Source organism: Triticum urartu, chromosome 6A (assembly GCF_056163025.1).
Source record: "Triticum urartu cultivar PI428250 chromosome 6A, HENAU_Tu73, whole genome shotgun sequence".
In the NCBI taxonomy this organism is placed as follows: Eukaryota; Viridiplantae; Streptophyta; class Magnoliopsida; order Poales; family Poaceae; genus Triticum; species Triticum urartu.
In genome coordinates, this window is record NC_141878.1 from 128455722 (window position 1) to 128480632 (window position 24911).

Below are 24911 nucleotides of genomic sequence, written 5' to 3' on the forward strand. Positions count from 1 at the left end.
ATATATAAGCAGCTTCTTCAAGGTCCTTCATTGAAAAACACTTGTTCAAATAGGCCTTTATGCTTTCCAAGAATTCTATATCATTTCCCATCAACAGTATGTCATCCACATACAATATGAGAAATGCTACAGAGCTCCCACTCACTTTCTTGTAAATGCAGGCTTCTCCATAAGTCTGCATAAACCCAAACGCTTTGATCATCTCATCAAAGCGAATGTTCCAACTCCGAGATGCCTGCACCAGCCCATAAATCGAGCGTTGGAGCTTGCACACCTTGTCAGCATTCTTAGGATCGACAAAACCTTCCGGCTGCATCATATACAATTCTTCCTTAAGGAAACCATTAAGGAATGCCGTTTTGACGTCCATTTGCCATATCTCATAATCATAGAATGCAGCAATTGCTAACATGATTCGGACGGACTTCAGCTTCGCTACGGGTGAGAAAGTCTCATCGTAGTCAACCCCTTGAACTTGTCGATAACCCTTAGCGACAAGCCGAGCTTTATAGATGGTCACATTACCATCCGCGTTTGTCTTCTTCTTAAAGATCCATTTATTTTCTATGGCTCGCTGATCAACGGGCAAGTCAGTCAAAGTCCATACTTCATTTTCATACATGGATCCTATCTCGGATTTCATGGCTTCCAGCCATTTGTCAGAATCCGGACCCGCCATCGCTTCTTCATAGTTCGAAGGTTCACCGTTGTCTAACAACATGATTTCCAAGACAGGGTTGCCGTACCACTCTGGTGCGGAACGTGTCCTTGTGGACCTACGAAGTTCAGTAGCAACTTGATCTGAAGTTTCATGATCATCATCAACAACTTCCTCTCTAGTCGGCGCAGGCACCTCAGGAACATTTTCTTGAGCTGCGCCACTTACCGGTTCAAGAGGTAATACTTCATCAAGTTCTACCTTCCTCCCACTTATTTCTTTCGAGAGAAACTCTTTCTCTAGAAAGGACCAATTCTTGGCAACAAAGATCTCGCCTTCGGATCTGAGGTAGAAGGTATACCCAATAGTTTCTTTAGGGTATCCTATGAAGACGCATTTTTCTGACTTGGGTTCGAGCTTTTCAGGTTGAAGTTTCTTGACATAAGCATCGCATCCCCAAACTTTTAGAAACGACAGCTTAGGTTTCTTCCCAAACCATAATTCATACAGTGTCGTCTCAACGGATTTCGACGGAGCCCTATTTAAAGTGAATGCGGCAGTCTCTAAAGCATAGCCCCAAAATGATAGTGGTAAATTGGTAAGAGACATCATAGATCGCACCATATCTAATAGAGTGCGATTACGACGTTCGCACACACCATTACGCTGAGGTGTTCCAGGCGGCGTGAGTTGTGAAACTATTCCACATTTTCTTAAGTGTGTGCCAAATTCGTGACTCAAGTATTCTCCCCCACGATCTGATTGCAAGAACTTGATTTTCCTGTCACATTGATTCTCAACCTCACTTTGAAATTCCTTGAACTTTTCAAAGGTCTCAGACTTGTGTTTCATTAAGTAGACATACCCATATCTACTCAAGTCATCAGTGAGGGTGAGAACATAACGATAGCCACCGCGAGCCTCAACACTCATTGGACCGCACACATCAGTATGTATGATTTCCAATAAGTTGGTTGCTCGCTCCATTGTTCCTGAGAATGCAGTCTTGGTCATTTTACCCATGAGGCATGGTTCGCACGTGTCAAATGATTCGTAATCAAGAGACTCTAAAAGTCCATCTGCATGGAGCTTCTTCATGCGTTTGACACCTATGTGACCAAGGCGGCAGTGCCACAAGTATGTGGGACTATCATTATCAACCTTACATCTTTTGGTATTCACACTATGAATATATGTAGCATTACGGTCGAGATTCATTAAGAATAAACCATTCACCATTGGAGCATGACCATAAAACATATCTCTCATATAAATAGAACAATCATTATTCTCGGATTTAAATGAGTAGCCATCTCGTATTAAACGAGATCCTGATACAATGTTCATGCTCAAAGCTGGCACTAAATAACAATTATTGAGGTTTAAATCTAATCCCGTACGTAAATGTAGAGGTAGCGTGCCGACGGTGATCACATCGACCTTGGAACCATTCCCGACGCGCATCGTCACCTCGTCCTTCGCCAGTCTCCGCTTATTCCGTAGCTCCTGCTTTGAGTTACAAATGTGAGAAACCGCACCGGTATCAAATATCCAGGAGCTACTACGAGTACTGGTAAGGTACACATCAATTACATGTATATCACATATACCTTTTGTGATGCCGGCCTTCTTGTCCGCTAAGTATTTGGGGCAGTTCCGCTTCCAGTGACCACTTCCCTTGCAATAAAAGCACTCAGTCTCGAGCTTGGGTCCATTCTTTGGCTTCTTCCCGGCAGCTTGCTTACCGGGCGCGGCAACTCCCTTGCCGTCCTTCTTGAAGTTCTTCTTACCCTTGCCTTTCTTGAACTTAGTGGTTTTATTCACCATCAACACTTGATGTTCCTTTTTGACTTCTACCTCTGCTGATTTCAGCATTGCAAATACTTCAGGAATGGTCTTTTCCATCCCTTGCATATTGAAGTTCATCACAAAGCTCTTGTAGCTTGGTGGAAGCGACTGAAGGATTCTGTCAATGACCGCGTCATCCGGGAGATTAACTCCCAGCTGAGTCAAGCGGTTATGCAACCTAGACATTTTGAGTATGTGCTCACTGACAGAACTATTTTCCTCCATCTTATAGCTGAAGAACTGGTCGGAGACTTCCTATCTCTCGACCCGGGCATGAGCTTGGAAAACCATTTTCAGCTCTTCGAACATCTCATATGCTCCGTGTCGCTCAAAACGCTTTTGGAGCCCCGGTTCTAAGCTGTAAAGCATGCCGCACTGAACGAGGGAGTAATCATCAGCACGTGTCTGCCAAGCGTTCATAACGTCTTGGTGTGGGATGGGTGCGTCACCTAGCGGTGCTTCTAGGACATAATCTTTCTTGGCAGCTATGAGGATGATCCTCAGGTTCCGGACCCAGTCCGTATAGTTGCTGCCATCGTCTTTCAGCTTGGTTTTCTCTAGGAACGCGTTGAAGTTGAGGACAACGTTGGCCATTTGATCTACAAGACATATTGTAAAGATTTTAGACTAAGTTCATGATAATTAAGTTCATCTAATCAAATTATTCAATGAACTCCCACTTAGATAAACATCCCTCCAGTCATCTAAGTATAACATGATCCGAGTTGACTAGGCCGTGTCCGATCATCACGTGAGACGGACTAGTCAACATCAGTGAACATCTTCATGTTGATCGTATCTTCTATACGACTCATGCTCGACCTTTCGGTCTTCTGTGTTCTGAGGCCATGTCTGTACATGCTAGGCTCATCAAGTCAACCTAAGTGTATTGCGTGTGTAAATCTGTCGTACACCCGTTGTATGTGAACATTGGAATCTATCACACCCGATCATCACGTGGTACTTTGAAACAACGAACTGTCGCAACGGCGCACAGTTAGGGGGAACACTTTCTTGAAATTATTATGAGGGATCATCTTATTTACTACCGTTGTTCTAAGTAAACAAGATGCAAAAACATGATAAACATCACATGCAATCAAATAATAGTGACATGATATGGCCAATATCATATAGCTCCTTTGATCTCCATCTTGGGGCTCCATGATCATCTTGTCACCGGCATGACACCATGATCTCCATCATCGTTTCTTCTTGAAGTTGTCTCGTCATCTATTACTTCTACTACTATGGCTAACGCTTTAGCAATAAAGTAAAGTAATTACATGACGTTTATGTTGACACGCAGGTCATAAATAAATAAAGACAACTCCTATGGCTCCTGCCGGTTGTCATACTCATCGACATGCAAGTCGTGATTCCTATTACAAGAACATGATCAATCTCACACATCACATATATCATTCATCATTCATCACAACCTTTGGCCATATCACATCACAAAACACTTGCTGCAAAAACAAGTTAGACGTCCTCTAATTGTTGTTGCAAGTTTTTACGTGGCTGCTATAGGTTTCTAGCAAGAACGTTTCTTACCTACGCCAAAACCACAACGTGAATTGCCAATTTCTATTTACCCTTCATAAGGACCCTGTTCATCGAATCCGATCCGACTAAAGTGGGAGAGACAGACACCCGCCAGCCACCTTATGCAACTAGTGCATGTCAGTCGGTGGAACCGGTCTCACATAAGCGTACGTGTAAGGTTGGTACGGGCTGCTTCATCCCACTATGCCGCCGAATCAAGATAAGACTAGTAATGGCAAGCAAATTGACAATATCGACGCCCACAAATACTTTGTGTTCTACTCGTGCATAGTAACTACGCATAGACCTAGCTCATGATGCCACTGTTGGAGATCGTAGCAGAAAACAAAAAAAATTCCTATGTTTCACCAAGATCAATCTATGGAGTCAACTAGCAACGAGAGGAGAGTGCATCTACATACCCTTGTAGATCGCGCGCGGAAGCGTTCAAGAGAACGGGGATGATGGAGTCGTACTCGCCGTGATCCAAATCACCGATGACCAAGTGCCGAACAGACGGCACCTCCGCGTTCAAAACACGTACGGAGCGGATGACGTCTCCTCCTTCTTGATCTAGCAAGGGGGAAGGAGAGGTTGATGAAGATCCAGCAGCACGACGGCGTGGTGGTGGATGCAGCAGTGATCGCAACAAGGCTTCGCCGAGCTTCTGCGAGAGGGAGAGGTGTAGCAGGGGAGAGGGAGGCGCCAAGGCTTGAGGTGTTGCTGCCCTCCCTCCCCCCTCCTTTATATAGGCCCCCTACGGGGGTGCGCCGGCCCTAGGAGATGGGATCTCCTAGGGGGGGCGGCCAAGGGGTGGAGTACCCCCCAAGGCAAGTGGAGGCGCCCCCTCCCCTAGGGTTCCCAACCCTAGGCGCATGGGGGGGCCCAAGGGGGGGGGCGCACCAGCCCACTATGGGCTGGTTCCCCTCCCCACTTCAGCCCATGGGGCCCTCTGGGATGGGTGGCCCCACCCGGTGGACCCCCGGGACCCATTCGGTGGTCCCGGTACAATACCGGTGACCCCGAAACTTTCCCGATGGCCGAAACTACACTTCCTATATATAATTCTTCACCTCCAGACAATTCCGGAACTCCTCGTGACGTCCAGGATCTCATCCGGGACTCCGAACAACTTTCGTATTACTGCATACTCATATCTATACAACCCTAGCATCACCAAACCTTAAGTGTGTAGACCCTACGGGTTCGGGAGACAAGCAGACATGACCGAGACGACTCTCTGGTCAATAACCAACAGCGGGATCTGGATACCCATGTTGGCTCCCACATGCTCCTCGATGATCTCATCGGATGAACCACCATGTCGAGGACCTAATCAATCCCGTACTCAATTCCCTTTGTCAATCGGTACATTACTTGCCCGAGACTCGATCGTCGGTATCCCAATACCTTGTTCAGTCTCGTTACCGGCAAGTCACTTTACTCGTACCGTAATGCATGATCCCGTGATCAACCACTTGATCACATTGAGCTCATTATGATGATGCATTACCGAGTGGGCCCAGAGATACCTCTCCGTCATACGAAGTGACAAATCCCAGTCTCGATTCGTGCCAACCCAACAGACACTTCCGGAGATACCTGTAATGTACCTTTATAGTCACCCAATTACGTTGTGACGTTTGGCACACCCAAGGCACTCCTACGGTATCCGGGAGTTGCACAATCTCATGGTTTAAGGAAATGATACTTGACATCCGGAAAAGCTACAGCAAACGAACTACACGATCTTTGTGCTATGCTTAGGTTTGGGTCTTGTCCATCACATCATTCTCCTAATGATGTGATCCCATTATCAATGACATCCCCATGTCCATAGCCAGGAAACCATGACTATCTGTTGATCAACGAGCTAGTCAACTAGAGGCTCAGTAGGGACACATTATGGTCTATGTATTCACACATGTATTACGATTTCTGGATAATACAATTATAGCATGAATAATAGACAATTATCATGAACAAGGAAATATAATAATCATTTTATTATTGCCTCTAGGGCATATTTCCAATAACATACCCATATCTACTCAAGTCATCAGTGAGGGTGAGAACATAACGATAGCCACCGCGAGCCTCAACACTCATTGGACCACACACATCGGTATGTATGATTTCCAATAAGTTGGTTGCTCGCTCCATTGTTCCGGAGACCGGAGTCTTGGTCATTTTGCCCATGAGGCATGGTTCGCACGTGTCAAATGATTCATAATCAAGAGACTCCAAAAGTCCATCTGCATGGAGTTTCTTCATGCGTTTGACACCAATGTGACCAAGGCGGCAGTGCCACAAGTATGTGGGACTATCATTATCAACCTTACATCTTTTGGTATTCACACTATGAATATGTGTAACATCCGGTTCGAGATTAAATAAGAATAAACCATTGACCAGCGGGGCATGACCATAAAACATACCTCTCATATAAATAGAACAACCATTATTCTCGGATTTAAATGAGTAGCCATCTCGTATTAAACGAGATCCTGATACAATGTTCATGCTCAAAGCTGGCACTAAATAACAATTATTGAGGTTTAAAACTAATCCCGTAGGTAAATGTAGAGGTAGCGTGCCGACGGCGATCACATCGACCTTGGAACCATTCCCGACGCGCATCGTCACCTCGTCCTTCGCCAGTCTCCGCTTATTCCGCAGCTCCTGTTTTGAGTTACAAATATGAGCAACCGCACCGGTATCAAATACCCAGGAGCTACTACGAGTACTGGTAAGGTACACATCAATAACATGTATATCACATATACCTTTGGTGTTGCCGGCCTTCTTGTCCGCTAAGTACTTGGGGCAGTTACGCTTCCAGTGACCACTTCCCTTGCAATAAAAACACTCAGTCTCGGGCTTGGTTCCATTCTTTGGCTTCTTCCCGGCAGCTTGCTACCGGGCGCGGCAACCCCCTTGCCGTCCTTCTTGAAGTTCTTTTTACCCTTGCCTTTCTTGAACTTAGTGGTTTTATTCACCATCAACACTTGATGTTCCTTTTTGATTTCCACCTCCGCTGATTTTCAACATCGAATATACCTCAGGAATGGTCTTTTCCATCCCCTGCATATTGAAGTTCATCACAAAGCTCTTGTAGCTAGGTGGGAGCGACTGAAGGATTCTGTCAACGACCGCATCATCCGGGAGATTAACTCCTAGCTGAGACAAGCGGTTGTGCAACCCAGACATTTTGAGTATGTGCTCGCTGACGGAACTATTCTCCTCCATCTTACAACTGTAGATCTTGTCGGAGACTTCATATCTCTCGACCCAGGCATGAGCTTGGAAAACCATTTTCACCTCTTGGAACATCTCATATGCTCCGTGTTGCTCAAAACGCTTCTGGAGCCCCAGTTCTAAGCTATAAAGCATGCCGCACTGAACCAGGGAGTAATCATCAACACGGGACTGCCAAGCGTTCATAACGTCTTGGTTTGCTGGGGGTGGTGCTTCACCTAGCGGTGCTTCAAGGACATATGCTTTCTTGGCAGCTATTAGGATGATCCTCAAGTTCCAGACCCAGTCCGTATAGTTGCTACCATCGTCTTTCAGCTTGGTTTTCTGTAGGAACGCGTTGAAGTTGAGGACAACATTAGCATGGGCCATTTGATCTACAAGACATATTGCAAAGATTTTAGACTATGTTCATGACAATTAAGTTCATCTAATCAAATTATTAATGAACTCCCACTCATATAGACATCCCTCTAGTCATCTAAGTGATACATGATCCGAGTCAACTAGGCCATGTCCGATCATCACGTGAGACGGACTAGTCATCATCGGTGAACATTTTCATGTTGATCGTATCTTCTATACGACTCATGTTAGACCTTTCGGTCTTCCGTGTTCCGAGGCCATGTCTGTACATGCTAGGCTCGTCAAGTCAACCTAAGTGTATTGCGTGTGTAAATCTGGCTTACACCCATTGTATGGAACGTTAGAACCTATCACACCCGATCATCACGTGGTGCTTCGGAACAACTGACCTTAGCAACGGTGCACAGTTAGGGGGAACACTTTCTTGAAATTATTGCGAGGGATCATCTTATTTATGCTCCCGTCGTTCTAAGCAAATAAGATGTAAAACATGATAAACATCACATGCAATCAAATAGTAACATGATATGGCCAATATCATTTTGCTCCTTTTGATCTCCATCTTCGGGGCGCCATGATCATCGTCGTCACTGGCATGACACCATGATCTCCATCATCGTGTCTTCATGAAGTTGTCTCGTCAACTATTACTTCTACTACTATGGCTAACGGTTAGCGATAAAGTAAAGTAATTACATGACGTTTATGTTGACAAGCAGGTCATAAATAAATTAAGACAACTCCTATGGCTCCTGCCGGTTGTCATACTCATCGACATGCAAGTCGTGATTCCTATTACAAGAACATGATCAATCTCATACATCACATATATCATTCATCACATCCTTTTGGCCATATCACATCACACGCCATATGCTGCAAAAACAAGTTAGACGTCCTCTAATTGTTGTTGCAAGTTTTTACATGGCTGCTATAGGTTTCTAGCAAGAATGTTTCTTATCTACGCCAAAACCACAACGTGATATGCCAATTTCTATTTACCCTTCATAAGGACCCTTTTCATCGAATCCGATCCGACTAAAGTGGGAGGGACAGACACCCGCTAGCCACCTTATGCAACTAGTGCATGTCAGTCGGTGGAACCAGTCTCACGTAAGCGTACGTGTAAGGTCGGTCCGGGCCTCTTCATCCCATGATGCCGCCGAATCAAGATAAGACTAGTAACGGCAAGTAAATTGACAAAATCAACGCCCACAACAACTTGTGTTCTACTCGTGCATAGAAACTACGCATAGACCTAGCTCTGATACCACTGTTGGGGAACGTAGCAGAAATTTAAAATTTTCTACGCATCACCAAGATCAATCTATGGAGTCATCTAGCAACAAGGGGAAGAGGAGTGCATCTACATACCCTTGTAGATCGCGAGCGGAAGCGTTCAAGAGAACGGGGTTGATGGAGTCGTACTCGTTGTGATCCAAATCACCGATGACCGAGCGCCGAATGGACGGCACCTCCGCGTTCAACACACGTACGGTTAGGAGAGACGTCTCCTCCTTCTTGATCCAGCAAGGGGAGAGGGAGATCTAGTAGCACGATGGCGTGGTGGTGGAAGCAGCGGGATCTCGGCAGGGCTTCGCCAAGCACCAACGAGAGGGAGAGGTGTCACGGAGGGACAGGGAGGCGCCAGGGACTTGGGTGCGGCTGCCCTCCCTTCCCTCCACTATATAGGGGCCAGGGGCGCCGGCCCCTCTAGATCCCATCTAGATGGGGGGCAGCGGCCAAGCCAAGTGGAGGCGCCGCCCACCCCTAGGGTTTCTAACCCTAGGCGCAGGGGGAGGCCCAAGGGGGGCGCACCAGCCCACCAGGGGCTGGTTCCCTTCCCACTTCAGCCCATGGGCCCCTTCGGGATAGGTGGCCCCACCCGGTGGACCCCCGGGACCCTTCCGGTGGTCCCGGTACAATACCGGTGACCCCCGAAACTTTCCCAGTGGCCGAAACTGGTCTTCCTATATATAAATCTTTACCTCCGGACCATTCCGGAACTCCTTGTGACGTCCGGGATCTCATCCGGGACAACGAACAACTTTCGGGTTACCGCATACTAATATCTCTACAACCCTAGCGTCACCGAACCTTAAGTGTGTAGACCCTACGGGTTCGGGAACCATGCAGACATGACCGAGACAACTCTCTGGCCAATAACCAACAGCGGGATCTGGATACCCATGTTGGCTCCCACATATTCCACGATGATCTCATCGGATGAACCACGATGTCGAGGATTCAATCAATCCCGTATTCAATTCCCTTTGTCAATCGGTACGTTACTTGCCCGAGATTCGATCGTCGGTATCCCAATACCTTGTTCAATCTCGTTACCGGCAAGTCACTTTACTCGTTCTGTAACACATCATCCCGTGACCAACTACTTAGTCACACTAAGCTCATTATGATGATGCATTACCGAGTGGGCCCAGAGATACCTCTCCGTCATACAGAGTGACAAATCCCAGTCTCGATTCATGCCAACACAACAGACACTTTCAGAGATACCTGTAGTGTACCTTTATAGCCACCCAGTTACGTTGTGACGTTTGGTACACCCAAAGCACTCCTACGGTATCCGGGAGTTGCACAATCTCATGGTCTAAGGAAATGATACTTGACACTTAGAAAAGCTCTAGCAGACGAACTACACGATCTTGTGCTATGCTTAGGATTGGGTCTTGTCCATCACATCATTCTCCTAATGATGTGATCCCGTTATCAATGACATCCAATGTCCATGGTCAGGAAACCGTAACCATCTATTGATCAACGAGCTAGTCAACTAGAGGCTTACTAGGGACATGTTGTGGTCTATATATTCACACATGTATTACGATTTCCGGATAACACAATTATAGCATGAACAATAGACAATTATCATGAACAAGGAAATATAATAATAACCATTTTATTATTGCCTCTAGGGCATATTTCCAACACGGCCTGGTCAACATGGTCAACGACCGACATGCATCTGAAGTGGACTGTGCGTGGAGAGGCTGACAGCTGGGTCCACAGCCGAACACAAGGAAATGCCTCCTTATTACGCACAAAATAATGATTCATCCACCTGACATATGGGACCCACCGAAAGGGCCTCTGTATTTCGTGAAAAAAATGTTATCGCCGCTGACAGCTCGGACCCACCAGCTATATCTTCGCACGCAAGGAAGTGCCTCCTTATTGCACACAAAAAAATGAATACTTCCCTTGCTAGCTGGGACCTAGTATAGTAGGAGGCTGACTTGTGGGCCTACTAAGTTGAAGGGGACGGAGGGCTTTGTTAACTTAGTCAATATGCACGATTCTAGCTCCATTGACCGTACGATGTCCATCCAACGGCCATAGAGCTTCTTCAACCTCTGGTATTCTTGCTCCGGCCGCCCAAACCAGCGCCGGTCGTGCCTCGTGCTCCTGCCTCCCATGGCCGGCTATGATACCGCAGAGGCCTCACCGCCCCTACTACTCCCACCGTTGGCCAGGCCATCCCTCTATTCACCCACACCCCCTGTAATTCTGCGGCGACGGTAGCCTCACACCGTAGCCAAACCAGTGAACCCTCGTACTCCTCTCCACGCGGGATTCCACTACCACGTCTTCCCCGGCTCTGTGTCGTCCCCTTCCTAGGCCTCGTCGTCGTCCACTGCCCTGGTGCTCTCGGCACGGCATGGTCAACATGGTTAAGGAATGGCTTCCATCGGACATGGACTGTACGTGGAGAGGCTGATAGCTGGGTCCACGGCCGCAGCAAGGAAGTGCCTCCTTATTACGCGTAAAATAATTATTCCTCCACCAGACAGTGGGGACCCACCGGACGGGCCACCGTATTTTGTGAAAAAAATGTTTCCCCCAAACTGGTGGGACCCACCAGCTACATCTTCACACGCAAGGAAGTGCATCCGGGCAAAAAAACAATTCACCCCCCTGACTGCTGGGACCCAGCTGCTACATCTTTGCACGCAAGGAAGTGCGTGACAGTCGGGACCCAGCTGGTCGAAGCGTATATAGCGTTGTCATTCTAGTCGCGAACGTGTACGTATATACTGGTCGACGTAGAGGCATGCACGTGTCATAGTAGAGGCGCGCATGTAGCATGTACACATACGTACAACGGCCAATGTGCAAGAAAGAAAATACGGCCACGTACGTACATACGGGCAGGGTCTCGAACACCTACTCGCACATACGTACGGCCAGGGCTCGTGTACATTGTTGGGTCGAAACGGAGAAACTGCGTCGTCGTCGTGTTCATGGGGAACCAACCGGCTGGGTCGGAACGAAATGCGTCGTCGTGTTCATCAGGAGGGCTTGGACGGAACAGACGATGGAAACGAGGCCTGGTGTACCGCAAAACGGAGGAAACGGCCTTGTGTTCGACCGGCCACATTCGAAACGGGATCCTGTTCATCGGGAGGGGTCTGGCGTACTGCAAAACGGAGGAAACAGACCTCCTACGGGCGAAACGGGGGTCCTATTGATCGGGAAGGGTGTGGCATACCGTAAAACGGAGGAAACGGACTTGTGTTGGAGCGCTACGGTCGAAACGGGGGTCCTGTTCATCGGGAGGGGTGTAGCGTACCGCAAAACGGGACTCCACAGGATACTGTTCATCTCCATCGTCGACCCCCTCCAACCTCCACGAACTACTGTTCATCCACCGTCGACCTCCTCCAGCCTCCACCTGCGACTGTTCATCCACGGGCTCCTGTTCATCCAGCCTCCACCGCGCGCTACTCCACCGGCTACTGTTCAACCAGCCCTCTCCACGGGCTCCTGTTCAACCACCCCTCCACGGGCTACTGTTCATCTAGCCCTCCACCGTCTATTGTTCGTCCTGCCCTCCACGGGGTGGTCCTGTTCATCCAGCCCTCCACGGGGTCCTGTTCATCCAGCCCCAACCGGCTCGATCGATCGGGGTCCTGTTTATCCAGAGGCAACACCACGGGGTCCTGTTCATCCACCCCCACCGGGAACTATTCATCCAAATCCCCAGCAACGCTCACTGTTCATCCAGAGGTAGCATCGATCAGTTTCAGCTAGCAGCAGTAGCGTAGGAATCGCTCGATCGGGTTCAGTTAACAGCCATCGATCGATCGCTCGGGTTCAGTAACGCGTATCCTGCAGTGCAATCGCTCGGGTTCAGTTAGAGCCCAACGCCTCGCACCCACGTGCGTGCGTGTATGAGAGAAACACGCATCGCTCGGCCCCGACCACCCACCGTAACCGAGAACACCCCGATATTTTCCTCGCCCTCGCTTCTACCATGGTTTTTTCCATCATGGACGGCCCAAAGAATGTCATGCAGCTGCGTCTCCGGCCCGCCCAGGACGAAAAGCCCATTTTCTGTCATGATTTTTTATCATAGAAGTAGGACCCCACCACATCTATGATGATACCGGGTTTTGTCACAATTATCGTCATAGAAGTGTCATAAGTATGACAGGAAAAAATTTCGTTCGGTCCAAAATGTCACGGATGTGTCTTTTTTTGTAGTGCGTACGTTCGGTACTCGATCGGTTAGATCGCGAGGAAAGTTCGACTACATCAACTGCGTTGTGAAACGCTTCCACTTACGGTCTACGATGGTACGTAGACACACTCTCCCCCTCGTTGTTATGCATCTCCATGGATAGATCATTGCGTGTGCGTAGAATTTTTTGTTTTCAATGCAAGGTTCCCCAACAATAGATCTATCCCATGTACATGCTCATAGACGTAAGCTACAATGAGTAGAGAGGGGGTGATAGAACTTAGAGCCATTGGAGAGCAGGGAGTTGATGCAGAACTTGTCGGAGAAGAGGAGGATGTCGAAGCACCATCGTCGTCTACTATCGACTAGAGAAGATGTGTCGCTTACCTGCTAGTCGTTGATGAACTTGCTCTGGACGGAGAGCCGAAAGGGTGAAATGGTGGTGGGGAAATCGGGGGTAAGCCGACGGGGGCTAAATAGGGCATCCGATTCGGATGGAGGTGACCCAATTCCTCTCACCATATTTTGCGACTGTGAGCGAACTTGACGCCGTGTTCCATTCCTATGCACGCCTGAGTATGGATGGGAGGTACTGCCGAATCATGGGCTTGGCTATGAAGTGTTTTAAAGTCCATGTGATGTGGGTGAAACTACGAAAACAGACAACCAAACAGTCAAATTTGCATCCGTCAGGCCTAGATGAGGGTAGTGCAGGCAACCAAACAGGTCGTAACCCACATGCACTCATTGGTGCATGCAATACGTTAGCACTTGAGTTTTGGAACAAGACCGGCTAGCGAGCTCAACTCACATGTGGTTAACACTCAACCCCCATCTCCTAATAGGCCTTAGCCGCCAAGGAAGTCACACAGTTGTCGTGTGAGACAGATCCCATGTGTCGTCCGCGAGCGGCAAATAAAGGAGGCATCGCCCACAAGCAGGCGAGGTGGGCACACCCATTTTGTCGTGCGCTGTCGTTCCTTCACTACAGGTGCTGCTGAATTTTTATATATTATTAATAGGATTTAAACATTTGTCTCAGCAAAAAAAATATCCTTGGTCCAGAATGGGCCAGCCCATTTCCTTTGCTTAGACGCGTTGCCGCATACCTGGGCGGAAATACCTATGTGACGCATAATACGTCAAACTGTCGAGCAAACGCACAGATGGGCTACCAGCGAGCAATTGGGCAGGCCCATCTGTAGTACGTACAATGTTTCGGTTTTAGGAATCTTCTAAAGGTTTCCCAGCGGGTTTTATCGGTTTTCGAATGTTCTAGAAGGTTCCTGAACAAGTTTTTATTTTTTTCCTTTTCTTTTTTTGTGTCTTGCTTTTTTTTTCCTTTCTGTTCCTCTTTCTTTTTCTTTTTTCCTTTTTCTTTTCCCTGTTCCTTTTGTTTGAAATTTTCAAATATTTTTTAGAACTTTAAAAATGTTCCCTTGTCCAAAATTTTGTTCACAATTCTCAAAAAAATCTTCAGGAATTTCAAAATATGTTCTTGCTTTCAAAATTTGTTCACAATTTCAGAAAATGTTCATGGTGCAAAAATTGTTCTCGTATTCAAAATTTTGTTAATGATTTCAAAAAATGTTTGTGTTTGAAAAGTTGTTCTCATTTTAAAAGTTTATTAAAAATTTTAGAAAACGTCCCCATGTTTCAAAAATTATGTTTCATTTTTTCAAAAAATGTTTGATTTTTAAAACAGATTTTGTTCTTCTTTTACAGACAAGGTTCATAAATTTTCAAGACCTGGCGTTATTCTAAATTTGTTCCTGTAATTCAAAAACTATTTAAATGTTCAAATTTTGTTCACATTTTGAGTTTTTTGTTCATGTTTTTAAAATGTTTTCGTAACAATAATTCATACGACACACTAAATACGACACTAGAGTGAATAGTGCGTTATAGTTATAAAGGGTTGACGCTAACATATTGCACCACTTGCTATACGGTGTAGTGGCTGGAAGCATGTGTTAGTTAGAGCAACATCGCAAGTTTGACCCTAGCAACCGCGTTTCTTAATGGGGCCGGCCCAAATAGAGAAGCTCATGTGCTTGTAATGTTTGCCGCAGTTAGTGTCATATAGGAGCTCCCTACCTGGGCGGCCAAAAGGAGGGAGCTCCTAACTGGCGCTTTTAGCACCGCCAAGCAAACCCGGCGCTCACGCGCTCGCTTGCGTGTGACGACCCATCTATGCTACCGTGCTATATGAGCTGGTTTGTTTGATAAAAGCTTCTAGTTTGAAAAATATGTTCCCACCGTTTAGATCTTGTGCATGTTGCCTAACCACTAGAGCTACTAGGAGCTAGTGAATGTTTACAACAGAAAATTATTAAAACATAGCCGCTTTATTTCTTGCACATACATTTTTAGAAGAAAAAAACATGATTATTTTTTGGAAAAAATGAGAACAAAATATTCAAACAATCACGATGTAGAAGAAAGTTCATGTATTCAAAACAATTCACAAATTAGGAAAGAGTTCATCTGTTTTTGGAAAAGTGCACAAAATTTAAAGAAGTTCATTGATTTTGAGGAAAAGTTCATCGATTTCCAAAAAAAAGTCCACAAATTCAGAAAAAAGTTCACTGACTTTTTATAAAGTTCAGAAATTCTAAGAAAATTTCATCGATTTTGAAAAAAAATCATCAATTCGAAAAGAAGTTCATTGATTTTGAAAAAAAGTTCATCAAGTTTGGAGAAAAAAAGTGCAGAAAATGTGGAAAACAGCTCACCGAATTCATAAAAAATCCGTTGAATTTTGAAAAAGTTTAGCGATTTTCAAAAAGTACATTCGATCTGAACGAAGTTCATGAATTTTTTAAAAAAATCATCAATTCTGGAAAAAGTTCATAAATTCGGGAAAAAAGTTCATCGATTTTGAAAAGAAACTGAACGACTTGAAAAAAGTTCATTTATTTTGATAAAGTCCATGGATTTAAGAAAAAAGGGAAATGAAAGATACAAAGAAAGGAAAGAAGAAAAGAAGAAAGTAAAATAAAAGAAAGAAGAAAAGGAAGGAAATGAAGAATTTATCACATCAGGCGTCGTGAGCGTGTGCTTACTGCGGTGTATCTACTACAGGGAGGTCTTGGGTTTGAATCACTGCGATCACACCTAACGCATGCTATTTTGCAGGAAACAAAAAGCAGAACAGGCACGCCTAGCTAGTATGGGGTGTGTGCGGCGATTTGCGCTCAACTCTTTAACGGGCGCAGCGGGTGCCGTGCCCCAACAGGAGGGGACCTCCTAATCGACGCTTCACACACCCGATCAAGAAACAGGCGCACTTGGGCTGGCCCAATAAAACACTTCGCTCACTGGTCACTGCTTCGCTCTTGTTTAATTGTTGTACAACTAACCTTTGGCCAAATGACATGGACCATTTGACTGGTTGCGCTCTACAAAGAAAATTACGGAATTGGAAAAAGTTCACAGATTCGAAGAAAATCATGATATGTTTTTTTACAATCCGGAAAAAATCCTGGAATTAAAAATATGTCCTATTTTGAAATTTTTACAAGTTTTTAACAAAATCCACCGGAAAAAGAGTTCATCGAATTTAAAATAATTCACTTATTTTGAAAAAGTTCATCGATTTGAAAAGAAATCATTGTATTTGAAAAAAGATCATCGACTTTGAATAATGGTTCATCGAATTTGAAAAAAAAAAGGTTCATCAATTTTGAAAAAAAGTTGATCAATTTTTTTAAAAAAAATCATCAATTTAGAAAAAAGTTCACATGTTTGCAAACAAGCCTTCAAACTCGAAAGTAGGAAAAAAAAGAAAAACAACAAATGAAAAAGGGAAAAGAAAGAATAAAAGAAAGAAATTTGTAGTTCACCACGTCCCACTAGGTGGCGTGGTGGTTATATCGGGTTATCTCGACGAGCGAGGTCGCTGGTTCGATTCACAAACAGCTTGATATTTTTCTATTAGAACACAGAAAAAAACATGTTTGATGGGTCGGCCCAGCGCGGGGGCGCTTCAAGCGCCCGTTTGCAAAAAACACTAATAAAAGGGGCGCCTAGTTCTAAAAAAAGGTCGCCTGAAGTGCCAAACAACAGGACAATTGATATATGTATATATAGGACAGGGCTATTATTCTGTTTTGTTACCCTCGGCCCTATAAGGCGCGGCCAGCCCCAAAAGAAGAAAACAACCCTGATCCTCCCCGCAGATCCTTCTTGCCACCTACTCTCCGTGCCCGCCGCCGCCCGACCTCCTACCCACTGCGCCGCTGCCCGGCCTCCTCCCAGCGCGCCGCCGGCCGGCCTCCTCCCAGCGCGCCTCCGGCCGGCCTCCTCCCACCGTGCCTCTGGTCGGCCTCCCCCCAACCGCGCCGCCTCCCGGCCTTCTCCTCGAGCGCGCTGCCTCCCGACCCTCTCCCCATCGCCGGCAGCGTCTCCATTCTGCTCCGGCCGCCTCTCTCCCTCCGACCCCTATAGGCGCGCGCGCGCGACGCAGCTTCGCGAATCCAGCCCACTTCCCGATCCCATCTCCTACAGCGAGCCACCACCGCCGTTCGCCGCCGCCGCGCGCCGCCACCCCTCGCCCCGCCGTCGCGTGCCGCCAGCCCACTTCCCGTTCCTACGCATGCTGCTGTGAGGTACGAGGCGGAGGACGGAGCGGCGACACACGCGCTAGGGATGCAGAGGACAGGCACAACGGCGACGCAAGGTGGTGGTCATGGCGGTGATGCGCCTGTGCGTCGCCCAATCCCCTGCTGACCGCCGCTCGAAGCTGCCCTCCACGCCGCCGACTCATCGCCGGCACAGCCCCTCTGCTTCCTCCCGTGTGGCCTTCTTCCTCAGTTTGCTACTGACTCATCGGCCGTTCTTCTTCGCCAACACCTGAAGGTCCTGTTTCTTCATCTCATCATCTTCATTTATTTTCGCTGCTCGCTTGGCAGTTCATAGACAAAAAAATTGAACGGGGGTCTCTAAATATTTTCTTGATATATGTCTAAACATGACCAACTTTGCCATGTTTTCTGCTTGTATGTGTGTGGTTGAACTATTTAGCTTTTGAGTGAAGTTCAAACTTCATATGTGTAAAGGTCGAATCAAATTCAGTTTTGTACATATGAGGTTGAGCCAGTTTTTTAGGCTACTGAAACCAATCATTTGATAGGGAATTCAAAAAGAACAGTATATATGAGCATACGTGAAGTTGAAGTTCTTGGTTCAGGAAAGTAGACATCCCTATTTTACACTCTTCTATATTTTCGGTCACAAAAACATTAGGAAGAAAATGCTCAATCGAGAAGTTCACACACTACTGTCTCAAAAGTTCGGACGTTTTTTCCGTACGCAAAAATCGAATATAGGTTAATTCCCCATGAACTTCGCTTTGTTGCTTTTCTTCCTCACCCAGCTATGTTATGCAAAAAATAGTTCAATTTTGCTAATTCGTCCAGTTTTGATTAGATAAATTTTGTAGTTCATTTTTCTGATTCCTACTGACTATAGTTTCTTTTGGTTTGTTGTAGCAGATCAAGCTAAATTCGAGAGAGAAAAAAATCAGTTCACCTTTGTGTGTTTTTTCAGATCATCTTACATGTCAAGCACCAAACCGACACCGCGGCTTCTGCTGCTGGTGCTAGTGTGGATGTTAGCAAGTTCAACTACCAGCCTACGCCGAGTTTAGGTACATTGTCGTGCACGGCCAAGTTCAGGGATGCCTCTGTGCCTAAGGCAAGTTGACGCACTTTAACCAGTTCTTTGTAATAGTCCTATTTATTGCTTTGATCTTGTACAGCAAGGTGAGAACATATCTATTGATCTGACATGTTAATTAGGGATTTAGTTTTCTCTCGTTCTTCTAGGGGAATTAACCTTGGGCGGTGGGTAGCACATAAAATGCATGCCCGCCATATGTTCGCTATATTGCTGCAGTAGGATTTTAGATTTTTCGTTCTACCTTGGATGCACTGAATACGTGACATGTTGTGAAATAATTAAGTACGGAATTCTGAGGCTGTATGATCTATTAACAACATGAATTGCATTTTTTCATCCTTACTGGATGCTGAGGATGGCTAGATTATATTTGGCATTAGCACCATCGGCGCGTATGCAAAATCCTCTTTTTTCTCAATTATGGTTAATGCTATTGTATGATACATAGAAATTGAGATATGAGGGCACTCTTGCTGTATACACATGGTATGACTTTTCTGAAAAATCTAAAATTATAAAAGCAGATAAGTTCACGGGTTCACCGGTGGAAGTTCAAGGAATAAAAGATCAAAGAAAAGGAGAGTTCAGAAAACGGTAGTACTGTCTGCTGTTGGCTGATGTCTCCTGTTGCCTGAAGCCCCTGCTGCTTGCTAGCTACTTGTTGTGCGTGCGAGTTTGTGTGCTGCTGCTGTTTGTTGCTGCAGCAGGGTGATGTGAGAGAGAGAGATAGATAGCAAATGGAATGATCTTCCACATTGACTAACTCGTGACACACTTGGTTCAGTTTCTAAATTTAATCTAGTTCAATTAGAATTTTAATTCAGTTCAAAGACTGTTGCTATTTATCTCCTTGATGTTCAGTTTTGTGTTCTGTTGTTTGCCCCAATTGATCCTTGTGTTAATGTTTGTATATGTTGTGCACTTCTGATCCCATAGTGAAGTGAAAAATGACAAGCGAGCTAAGTACTAGTTCGGAAAGTTTGCAAGTTTGAACACATAAACCTAAAAAAGTTCATTGAAAAAGTTTGGTTTGCCTGTTCCGTGAAAATGTCTTGCTAAAGAAATATCTCTTGTGCACTTATTTATTTCGCGCCCCGCCGCCGCCTGCCATCCCGCGCACCGCCCGCGTCCCGCCGCCGCCCGGCCACCCCGCGCCCCGCCGCTGCCCGAGCCTCCTGCCAGCTACGCGCCCCGCCACTTCAGCGCGTAGGCCGTTCAACTCCGACACCCAGCGCACGTGGAGAACTACAAAAGAGGTTCAGTTTCTGAACTTTTGAACGCCAAGAGGTTCAGTTCGGAACTTGGTATGGTGGGTGTACTACTGATAATCTCAAACTTGTTCCTCTTAACTTCAGTAGAAGAATTTCTGGGAATAGATAAATGTGTGTATGCAAAGTGTTGTGTGATGGGATGTGGCCTGTGGCTGGGTTAATTAGCTAGAGATCTCAATTAGCTATGCCGGGGCAGATCCTTTGTGTCTGTACAGTTTAGGCCAAGAAGAGAAGCAAACGTGCTACTCATCATTTGCCATCATCCATCTCTACTCAAATTATGTTCATCTTTTTCAGTTCATCTTTGAAATTTCGGTCCATTTTCTGTTGGCAGGATGCGTAAAAAAAGTCGAAGGCAGCAACTCAAAAATAGATGAATATTGGAAGGAAGATGTATAAGGCTGAGAGGAAATATCATCTTGAGGTCCGTTACCCTTCAACTTATAGACATATATGCTCAGTTATTGTTGTGTAACATAGAGTTACCCTGGATGTAAATGCTCCTTCTCTTGTGTATTTCAGTTCAACATTTGGTGTTTCTTCAGGTCACTTTAGTGTGCATTTTCAGTACATCTTCCAGGTGAAGGAGCTTCCCTTCAGTTAATTTTGTTTATGTAGAAAAAAGATTGTGTCAAAAAATTGAAGGCATCAGTTCAAAAGGGTATAAGGCTGAGAGGAAGTGGTCTCAGGTCACAAAATTTCCACTGAGAAAAAATAGCCACAAACAGGTTGAGTTCACTACACAGAATCTGTTTGTTCAAAAGAGAAACAAGCTCATTATTACAACCCGGTGAATTCACAAAGGAAAAAAAATGGGAATTAAAAGAAAACTTGTAGAAGTTTGTTGTATGCAATTCTGAATGTTCGAGTCCCAAAACGAGAGAAGTACAAAACACCGTTGCAAAAAAAAGATAAAAAATAAACACACAAAGCATTTTATTTTTGGAAAAAATATCATTCAGTTCAACGATATAAACCATATAAGTTCAAGGACGATGATAACATAAACCATTGAAAAGTTATGAGGATAATCATACAAAAAAAGTAGAGTAAAGTCCAATCTATGAAAATACATCAGTACAAAAAAACACATATATCAGTACGAGTACTCTGTTTTTCAGACAGAAAAATAACACAATGAGAGAAATTCAAAATGATAAAAGTTCAAGTGGTAAAATGAGAGAAGTCCAACATATCTTCGCACAACAATGTTGAGTTCAAAAGAAAATACAAAACATTTTCATTTTATTAAAAATTCATTTAGTTCACATTTTGAATATATACTAATAAAATGTGTGGTGGCATTGTCCACATTTTGAATTTAAACCACTAGCTTTTTTATACACAAGGGCTTGTCCTGGGAGAGCCCTATATAGGCATGAGCACTACTGCTACAAACTTTAATCCCCCATTTTTCGGCCTGTAGAGCATTAGAAAAAAGTTCAATTTTGAAAATTCATTCAGTTCTCTGGTTAGTAGACTAGTGGTTCATCTTGCTAAATCTTGTGGTTTAAAGTTTCTTTTTTGTTACAGCAATTCAGTGTGTATTTTAAGAAGAAAAACCAACAATGGCAGCTGCACTGGAGCCGCAGGACTACTATTGCTGATAGGTTTGTGAACTAATAAACATTCTTTTTATGTTCCCGTGATGTTTCATATTTTTGTGAACTGGTAGTTGATGCTCTTTGTGGACTGATAGCTGATACTTTTTGTTAACCGATAAACTGAATAAATGAGATGGATGTATTATGAGGCCGCGAAAATGATGTAAAAATATGTGCAGTTCAGCGGATGAGTATTATGCATGTCCTTCTAATCTGAAGGTAGTGGCACCACTAAGAAAAACAAAATAATCAGTTTTTTGTAGCCACGGAATGGGCATTTGGCTCAGTAATCTTCCATTGCTAGAGGTACTGCCTCTTGAGTTAATTTATGAAACTGAAATCATCCTTTTTATGTTTTCGTGTTGTCAAATAAAACCAATTTTTTTGGACATGCAGCACTCAAGCCGTTCACCCTTGCCACCACAAGCCGTTCACCTCCGCCACACGAGGCCGTGCGACGATGCAATATCAGAACGTTCACCTCTGCCACAGGAGGCCGATGCAACGCTAAGAATGTTTTGTTCTTTTTCAGTACATGTTTTGTGTGCTTTTTAGTACACCTACTTAACGATTCTATGTCCAATTTCCCCTGTTTAAGTGTTCTTCCTATAGCACAACATGAGTTGTGTGTTATGCCTTAATAAGCATTTGAGAAAACCTTGTATGGATCGAAACTAGCATATGTTATGTTCTATTCTTGTAAATGAAGCTCCACTTTTGTTTTGTTTGAGGTTACTTGACATAAAAATTAGTATATGTTCTATTGTAAAAACATATCTAAAATGTCATGATGCATGCTAGCAGAAATCTGAAAATACACTCAGCTCAGTTCCTATATTTTATTTCAGTTCAATTTAGAACTATTTGCAATTGTTTAGACTCGAGTGTTTCTATATTTTATTTCAGTTCAATTTAGAAGTATTTACAACTGTTCAGACTTGAGTTTACAATAGAAAAACATTTGGAAGTTTAGTGAGCGAAAATACTTGTTAGATTCATTTAAAAAGTGTCGTACAGTTCAACTTTTATATATAATAAATTCATAATGAAATGTGGAAACAATTCAATATGTGTGTGTGTTAAAAACATAACAGTACAGAGAAATTTGGTACGTACTCATCGAAAAAAATTGCATCAGTTCGAGAGGCACGGAAAAGAAAATTTGGTGCCAATAAAGTTTGAGGGAAAAAACAACTTTAAAAGGAAACGCGAGAAGCTCACAAATTAATTCTGTGACATTGACGTCCAAATTCTACAACTGATCCGTACAAACAAAAACGGTCGTCCGTTCTACAAAGGAAAATTGGTTTAATTAAAAATATTGATTAGTACAAGTTAAAAATGGTCGTCCCTTCGAAATAAAAGAAATGACAGAAATTCAAATTGTAAAAAATGGTAAAAGTACAACTCATAAAATAAGAGAAGTCCACAACATCGTTGTAAAAAAATGTTTAGTTCAAAAAAAGAATAAAAAAACATTTTGTTTTTGAAAAAAAAATATCATTTAGTTTGATGATATAAACCATGAGAGTACAAAGCCGACGATACAATAACATTCAGTTCAACAATAAAAACCATGCAAGTTCAGGGTTAGGATACAATAAACCGTTAAAAATTTACGAGAAAAATATTACCCAAAAAACAGAGCAAAGTCTAGTTAGTGAAAACACGCTTAGTACAAACCCATGCAAGCATCAGTACAAGTACTTTTTTCGGAACCATTTAAAATTACTCTACAAAAAATAGTTCAGTACAAACATACACATATATCAGTACGACTACTCTGTTTTTCAAACGAGAAAACAGTAGGATCCGTCATACCGTATTCAAGATTACTCTTAAACGTTTGCGAAGTAGAGAAAACGTCCAACATGATTAAGTTTTGCATTTTTGATAGCTATCCAACGGTATATTATTTGCCCCATTTCGACAAACTTTTTTAAAAAACCGCATTCAAAACCAATTTTAACCGTATTTGAATTCGTATTTAAACTGTAAGGAATTAGAAAAAAATTTCTATACGCAAAAGTTGCGCATTTTCCATAGCTTTCCAACGCCGTATCATTTGCGTCAATCCGATAAACCGTTTGCAAAAAATAGTGAAAAAAAATTTCGCCCAGAATTTCATCATTTTTCAAATTACTTTTAAATCATATAAAATTTGAAAAAATATGAAAGATGCGGATTTTCATAAGCTTTCCAACGCCATCTCATTTGCTCAATTCCGACAAACCGTTTGAAAATTAAGTCCAAAATACGATTCACGTTTTCGGTTTTGAAAAAACGGTTTTTTCAAAACTGCTCTTAAATCATAATTTTTTGGTAAAAACAAATTATAAGATTGTAATGTGGATGTCAAGAGCTTTCCAACGATATATTACACGCCCCATTTCGACAAAAAAAATTACAATAAAATTTGAACTAAAGAAGACGATTTTTAGTAGCAACAGAAAAGCATCAGTTCAACTGCTCGAATTTCATCAGTTCAACCGCTTGATTTCATTAGTTCAACTAGGGTAACAGAATAATATTCTGTTACGCGTAACAGAATAGTCCAGAATAATATAACACTTACTTCGAGCAGTAATTTCCACGCTCGCTTGCCCTACTCATAACAACACCTGTTTCTTTTCAGGGTTTTTCTTGTGTTGTTTTTATCCCTTTTTCTTATTTTTATTTTTAATTATCTTTTTCCTTTTTCATGTTTTTCTGCTTTTGAACTTCATGATCATTTTCAAATTCAAGATATTTTTGAACATGTGAAATTCTCTAATCCGAAATAGTTTTAAACTCGTGAACATTTGTATCCTTGAACACTTAGAGGTTTTCGCAAACATACTTGGAAACAGGTCTGGGGCCGGTTCTGGAACCTTATTGTTGTTATAGCAAGGTTCCATTGGTTTTTGTTGTTCTTCCATCAATTTTTTTATTCTATTTTTTCTACCGGTTTTTCTCTTGCTTCATTGTTTCTTTTTTATCTGTCTGTATTTGTTTACTTTATCTTTTAAACTTAATCTTTTAAAATTAATTAATATTTTTCGTGAACCTATTTTAACTCATGAACAGTTTTTATATTCATGGAAAAATTAAATTTGTGAGCATTTTCAAATCTATGTTTTTTTTTCAATTCATGAACATTCCTTAGATTCAAACATTTGCATCCGCCAACATTTTTTCTAATTTTTGGAAACTTCTTA

The 24911-nt window shown here is 43.6% G+C and overlaps 1 long non-coding RNA gene across 5 annotated transcripts; it reads left to right on the forward strand.

The window, feature by feature from the left end:
- The first annotated feature begins 17855 nt into the window (after positions 1-17855).
- On the forward strand, positions 17856-22444 carry LOC125531521 (uncharacterized). Of its 5 annotated transcripts, none has more exons than XR_015607571.1 (6): positions 17856-18854; positions 19364-20148; positions 20445-20534; positions 20633-20690; positions 21644-22020; positions 22111-22444. It is a non-coding gene; the product is annotated as an uncharacterized LOC125531521 (long non-coding RNA). The 5 variants fall into 5 exon arrangements; XR_015607569.1 differs by lacking the exon at positions 19364-20148 and having other exon boundaries at positions 21644-21720; positions 21894-22020; XR_015607568.1 differs by lacking the exon at positions 19364-20148 and having other exon boundaries at positions 17857-18017; positions 18653-18854.
- The last annotated feature ends 2467 nt before the right edge of the window (positions 22445-24911 follow it).